Source organism: Olea europaea, unplaced genomic scaffold (assembly GCF_002742605.1).
Source record: "Olea europaea var. sylvestris unplaced genomic scaffold, O_europaea_v1 scaffold1085, whole genome shotgun sequence".
In the NCBI taxonomy this organism is placed as follows: Eukaryota; Viridiplantae; Streptophyta; class Magnoliopsida; order Lamiales; family Oleaceae; genus Olea; species Olea europaea.
In genome coordinates this window covers 51,273-58,753 of record NW_019228210.1, presented here as the reverse complement: position 1 = coordinate 58,753, position 7,481 = coordinate 51,273, and positions in this window count along the sequence as shown.

Sequence of the window (7,481 nt, the reverse complement as noted above, 5' to 3'; positions counted from 1 at the left end):
TATATATATATATATATCGATTAAAGAAGACAGCAAAGATAAACGCATTACAAACCGCAAGATTAGCTCACAAGGGCCAGAATAGAGATAAATTACGAAATATGGCATAAATCGTAAAGTTTGAATCTAAAATTAATTATTAAGAAAATTCTTATAACAACGACATGATATCTTTAATAGTATTCAAGGAACTTGATTTTTTGATGGTCGATCACTTTAACAACACTAAAAAATTGGAATTCTTATGATATTGAATAAAAATTATTATTATTCTTATTGAGTTGCATTAAAGCTATGAATTTATAAAGTACTTAAAAATTATTTATATTAGAATTTTGATTATTCTTTAAAGAAAAGAAGAAGCGTATGGAAAATAATTTAAGGCGACATAATTTTTGGAGTCTAGTGTTTAAAGATCTATTGTACTTTGGCGCAAGCAAAAAACAAAAAGAAATTTGTGATAAACGAATTTGCTACTGGTTCTCAAGGCAAAATCAAACAAGGAATTGAAATTGGTAGAGTCTTGATGTATGATCCCAAAAATGACCCATTTAGTTGAGGAATCGATCTGGCCGATTCTATTTTGTTCCGGTCTAGTTCCATTGATTATGAGGAAAATGCCTACCTCTACTAATTTATGAGTTGAAACGGCTATCTATATGCAACAAATAATATACGTAAAAGAAATGACAGCAAAGTAATTGTGTTCAATTTATTTTTATTTTTCAATAGCAAATATATTATACATTGTAAGAAATTAAATGATAAAACTTTGAGCATTCTAAAGGAAAGGAAATTAATGATACACACACACTCTCTCACCAAATAAGGAAAAGTGATGGGAATGTAAAATGTCATATTTTCCTCCCTTAATGCTTATGCTTTTATAATTATTTGGTGTCTAAATGTATTCATTATTCTTATATTTTGACTTAGGATGCAAATGAATGAATATGGCGAAATGCAAAAGAAACGAATGAAAAAGGACTAAAATGGAAGAAAATAAAAGTTCAGAGACCAAAGTGAAAATAGCCAAAAGATGACCTCAAGGACAAAATGAAGATGTGAAAGATTTGAAGGCCAATTTATAGAAACCATGAAGTATTGAAAGGAGAAGAAATGAGAAAAGAAGACAAGAAATGTGAAAACGAAATTTGATGACTAAAACGCAACAACTGTGAAAGATATCAATGCTATGCGGTTGCATAGCATAAATACCTATGTGGTTGAATATGATATTTCAAAGACTTTGAAAGCTGAAATTGCATGAACTATGCAATCACATTGGTTTGTACTATGATGCCACATAGTACGTTTTCGACTCGAAAATCCCGATTTCTGAAATTGATTCAAACTCTTATGGAAATGAATCGGGAACGTCTTTTAAAACCCTAGACTGTCCTAAAAGAAAGACTCGCCTCCCTTCCCATCTTCTCTTTTTTACTCCTTCAATTTTCATGTGTGGCTAAACTTTTGTACTTAATCGAAGGAAAATAAAGTCTAGGAATCAACAAGACTATGAGATCTAAATTGTTTTCGTCATTCATTTTATGTTTTGAGTATTGGTTGTTCTTCTGCATATATTTTCGTGATTGTTGCGTTTAATTACTAAGAAGCCTACTAATTTATTATTTGTGCAATCTATTGCTGGGTTAGATATCAAATCCGTAATTGTTTGGTTCATCTAACTTGTAAAACAACTAAGATTTGATGGTTTGCTATGTCAAAAATTGTTAAATCTTGAGAAGAACGCTTAACTAAATTGAATACAACCGCTTGTGATTATATTGTTTAGTTTCATCGATCTTTCTAACTCTTATGGCTGTCACCAGATTAAACCTTTAGCGCTTGTCTTGGGTTGATAAGTAAGTAGGGCTAATTGAATTACTTGTTTTCTAATTAACTGCTATTAAGGAGAGATATGAAGATAATTCCAATGATGAACACTGAAAGTATATATCGGTTGTAAAATTTTGATGGTGAATGTTAACTTAGATCAAGGTTTGTTCTTTTGATTAATTTTGATCTTTAATTTGAATTGATAGTAGTTGCTTTCCTTAAAAATCATTTTCGTTATACTCAGAAACCCCCAATCCTTGTTATGTAGTATAAAATTAAGCTAGATACTCTACTGGGAACGATCCTTACTTGCACTACTATATATGTCTTTAGGAGTATAGGTTTTATTTTTGGTTGCCTGCGACAGCATACCAAAAAGAAATTGCAGGATCTAAATAGGAGTTTCTATTCCTATGGATCTTAATGTCGGCAGCAAAGGTTACCTCAGTTACGTTGCCTTCTTCTTTGTAACCATGACTGGACCTCATTGCAAAAGAGAAAAAATCCTATGCTGGATTGAGTCAGCTTGATTATTTCCTAAACTATACCCAACTCAACATAGTCTGTTGATCTAAAATCAAACTAGCCCAACCCATTTATGCGCTCTAATCCAACTGAATCAACTGTCTGTCTGATGATTGGGTTGGTCGATTTGGAGAAGAAAACCTGTTGGAAAAGAAAAAAGTTAAGAAAATTGCTTCAAAACAATCATCCAACTTCACAGTCAAAATTGTACAGACTATAGACTACAATCATCCAAAACTGTACAAATATAATCAGCTAAATTATCCATTCAAAACAGTAATATTGCTTCAAAATCTAAGCACAAAAGAACACCATTCTATGATCCTCTCCATCTAGCACAAGTACATAGAACCCAAGAAATACGAAGTTTATTTCTTGAAAAGTACCGTCAAACTTATTTAGACAACTCAAAGCTTAACAATTGAACTTTACTGCAATAAAAGCAGAATAACGTCTCTAGCAATAGTACTGTATGTCCCCTAACATCCGTGGAACTATGATGAGTGGACCGCATCTCAACACATCCTAACAATCACCCACTTACAATGTAAGGAAAAAGAACTATTATTATTATTATTATTTTATTTATTTATTTTTTATTTTTTTAAGAATAGATAGCTATTCATGGTAGACTATTTTTATAGATGCAGTTTCAAGGACAAAAATAACAAATTGCATGAATAGGTAACTGACACATAAGGACTCACCGTGGACTACTGGCAAATGAGAGTGCTAGAATATGGTGGGTCGAATGACTATTTGGGAATTTTATTTGAAATCTATTTTGGAATTCAATTTGTTCCAAACACTCCAATACTTTTTAGAATTATTATAGTTGATCTTCACTATATATTAGACTCTTATTTGTATTATATTCTCCTATTGTGTTAAGAATTCTTAATATTATATATATGTGGTGTACAATACATATTTTAGTTATCCAACTATTCAACATGTTAGTTGATATCAGACATATTGTAATTCTTATTTTTGATAAAGTGAATTTTGTGCCTCTACCCGTAGTTTTCCTATCATGGGTTTTACATAAAATCTTTTTGTTCTTGTGATCATTACTTTTCATATTGACTTATTATTTTTCATCTTTAATTCCTAATAAATAGTATTGTAGGATAAGTAATTCTTAACAATTGGTTCAGCATCTAACAAATTGGTATCAAAGCCAAGGTTTTGTAGTTAATGCGAGGGCTGGTTTGGTTTCATATTAGAATGAGGTTTAATCAACTCAGGTTGATATTTGATTTTTGGCATGGCGAGTATGAAGTTTGGGATTCCGCTACTGGATCACAATAAGATTTTTGTATGGCTGATTTTTTTTTTTTTGTTTGGACACTAGAGAAGAAGCAAATAAGAATGGGAAGGGACAAAGAAATTCCTAATTATATGTCTTGTTTTCTTTCATAGAAGCTTTGAATATTAATCAATAAAAGTTAAGGACTCAGGTGGATTTTGAATTTGTTTAAGTATCGTGGGATTTTAGGTTAAGGTCTACCTTGAAGAACACATCTCAGTCGAGCTCAGAAGTTATGATAATTTTGATTTGCCACCATTACTAGTGGTGCTTTTGTATTCAATTGCTAGAGAATGACACATCTGTGATATTAGGCCTCCACATTGATACATGGATGTTCATTTAGTTGTTTATACCTTGAATGTGGTTGAAGGTGTTGATTCTAGCCAATATCCTTCTATCGAATCATTTAGTAGTGATCATTTTGTTACATAGCTTGTTTCTACTCTGTTTGGTGATTATTAAATCCTTTGTACTTTTTGTTGCTTATAATTCAAGCGAATTTTTTACCCAAGTTAATCCTACAAATGACTAGTGCTTTGATTCTTACTTAGATAGAGTTAGCTTTGAATTTGAGGATTTTATTTTTCGTTGTGATTCGAGTAAGTTTAGTATCCAAGGTAATTCTGCTGGTAAGTAGTACTTAGACTTAGTTCGTATTGTTGAGTTTGCCTTTAGGGATTTTGTGGAAGAAGTTAAGTAATTTGTTCGTAGAACGTGGTTAGAGTTAAAGAGTTAAGTTTTATTCATTGTAGTGAAATTTATTCCAGATGGAGAGTTTTTTGATGTTTTGCTCATTATAGTGGAATTCATGTCATATTGAAGTCTCTTAAAATTATTGTTTGACCTGAATTCTATTTGTAAGACTATTTAAGAATTCTATTTGAAGTCGATTTAAGAATTATATTTGAAAACTAAATGTCATTTTCACTAATTTGAAACGTATGGACGTTCTGCACACTATAGACAAAATGTATGGACATTTTGTGCTATTAGGTCTTTTAATAATTATTTCAACTCACTTACACTTTTTAAAACATTTAGAACAAGATTGTAATTTATTCTTTATTTTTCTTTGGGTTATATTTAAATGGAATGGTATTTTGGTCATTTTATATTAAAAAATAGTGTAAATGACGTTTTCTTCAATGAAACGTCGAAATAAGGGCGAAAATGTCAAAAAATGAAAGATATAGACATTTATAACAATGAACGGTGCTACCTTTAACCTTTTGTGCTGATTACCAAAATAAATGGGATAGTTTTAAATTTGACCCAATCAAAGGTTCAAAATTTCACTTTAACTTTGAAAATCTTGAATATTATCACATTGGCCTCTTGTATGGTAAAAGACAAAGATGCCCTTAAATGTATTATACAATTACAAAACAATGTATTGTTGAAAAGACTTTACTACTCTTTTAGTTAATAATTGAAAACCAAACACTTCCTCATTTATAAAACTTCAAAACGAGCCTCAGACACAGAAGAAACTTTCATTTTTCATCTGCTTGAACCTCAAAATCTCAAAAAACTTTCAAATGCTGAAGTCGAATTTTTTTTCATATCAAGATTAGCTCACAAGTTGCAGTTGCAGTGGCATGTGCACACACAACATAGATTATTATAGCCTCTCCAATAGGTAGGGAAGGAATTTCTTCCCCAAGAGAAGGGAGATTTTGTCACAGTGTCGAAAATCCAGATAATTAGCAAGAAAATTTCTATATTTATCGATTCTTGTTGATTGATAGGGTAAATCTAGCCAAAGGAGATAAATTGATAAGTGTATTCTATACATTTATCTAGACCTAAAAATATAGACATTTAATAATTTTTTGAATAATTACAACCTAATTTGATGTATATTTCATTTATTATGTAAAATTAGATGATTAAAACTGAAATTGAAAGAAAAATGCGAAAAACAATGAAAATGATGAAGTGCAAAATTTTAGGACCAAATTGAAAATATCAAATAGTTGATTCGAACCATAGGATGATACTTTAAAGATTTCTAGGAGTCAATTGGATGTAATTAACAGTGAAAAGGGAATGAAATATGATTAAAATATTATCACAAATCAATTTCCAATTGCTTAAATTATATTCCAGATTTTCAATCAAAGATTGAGACCCCAGTTTGAAACATTATACTTCTATTAAAATTGTCGCCCTTTGATCAACTCCCTTTGAATAACCTCAATCCAATATCAAGAGAGAAAGTTTTGATCAAAATACTGACTGTTGTAAGAGACAAAAACTTGCGTGTGTGAAGGTAACTTCTTTTATTCGATTGGAACTCTTTTGGAAACCAATTTGGAGGTGATTTTTAACAAATTTTCGACTTCTACAAATACCTAACAATAGAATATATTTTCATACACATATTACTTCCCATCGATTCATACACCAAAGGAAAGGCAAATTCATAATTTTGTGATATACAATCAAGTGGCAAGTGCAACAATTAAATCAATTAAAGAATTCATCTGATTTTTGGGCAAAGAGTTGAAGATCAAGATTTCATTGAAGAAATTCAAGAACATCAAGATGTTCTTCGTTATTCATCAAATTCATAATTCCGGGTGATGTTCTATAGAATTAGGCTTGGCCTTGTTTGAGCCACATTCTTTGAAAAAAATATTCTTAAAATGTTATCATTTTAACAACGTATTATTCAATAAAATAATATTACATATAAATCTATTTTTTTTTTCATTTGTGTGATTTCTATGGATATTCTAGCATCTTTAATGCTTGTTTCATGTCCGTATTTTTCATATAGATATAGGAAGGTCACATGAAGTGATGGACTTAACTGACATCAAAAGATGGTTTTAATTAAAGTAGGAACATTTACAACATGAATAAGTACATATTGTCATAATATTTAATTGTAATAAAAATGGATTATCAAGAGGGAAATGAAATCCTGGCATTCATCTCACATATTTGACAAAAATGTTATAATTGGCTTACTTAATATAATCAGATCATTTAGTATAAATACTCAAATATATTTGGCTATTCAATTAAAGTCAAAACTAATTGACACTAGATTAAGTACGTAGTCCTCGTGGGTTCAACACTCCATTCATTACTTTATTACTTGCTCACGATCTCATTCATTTACAGTAAATCAAACTATCATAAACCATATGAATTATTGGACTTAAAAGACCAATTGCATCATATAGAATCTCGCTTCTAGGAGACTGATTTCTCTAGGTTGAGGACATGCGCAGTTCGAAGGATGAAAAACTCAAGCAATGGGATTATAGGCATTCTTTCAAGGACTCCCAACTTTAATCCCTCTTAACACCCAACTGCTAATACTGAAATTTTTATTCAGTTGTATGAACTAAGTTGAAAATATTGACATTAACAAACTATTTCGTATATTGCATATGTAGTAGGTTCAATTAATTATTGATAAAATCTACAATGGAAGAGATTATGGTCCCTATGCTAATGTTCTATTTATTGGTTTTGTGTCGATAGAATACAATTTTGACGTAATAAAATAACAAGTTTTTACTAATTGAACATTTATATTTATTTCTATTCTATTTTATTTATTTGATTTGTGCACGCGAAAAAAGTGTCAATGATCACTTATAATAATATAGGTTGGATGCTTACATTGAAGAGCACAGTTAGACAAACCTTATATGTGATCATAAATAAAATTGTTCACAAATAACGTATAAGAGTTGACATCTTGTACTAGAAGGTTTTCGTGTTGACTTTATTCACAAAGAATGCATAAGAGTTGACATCTTGTACTAGAAGGCTGTAGAGTTGACTA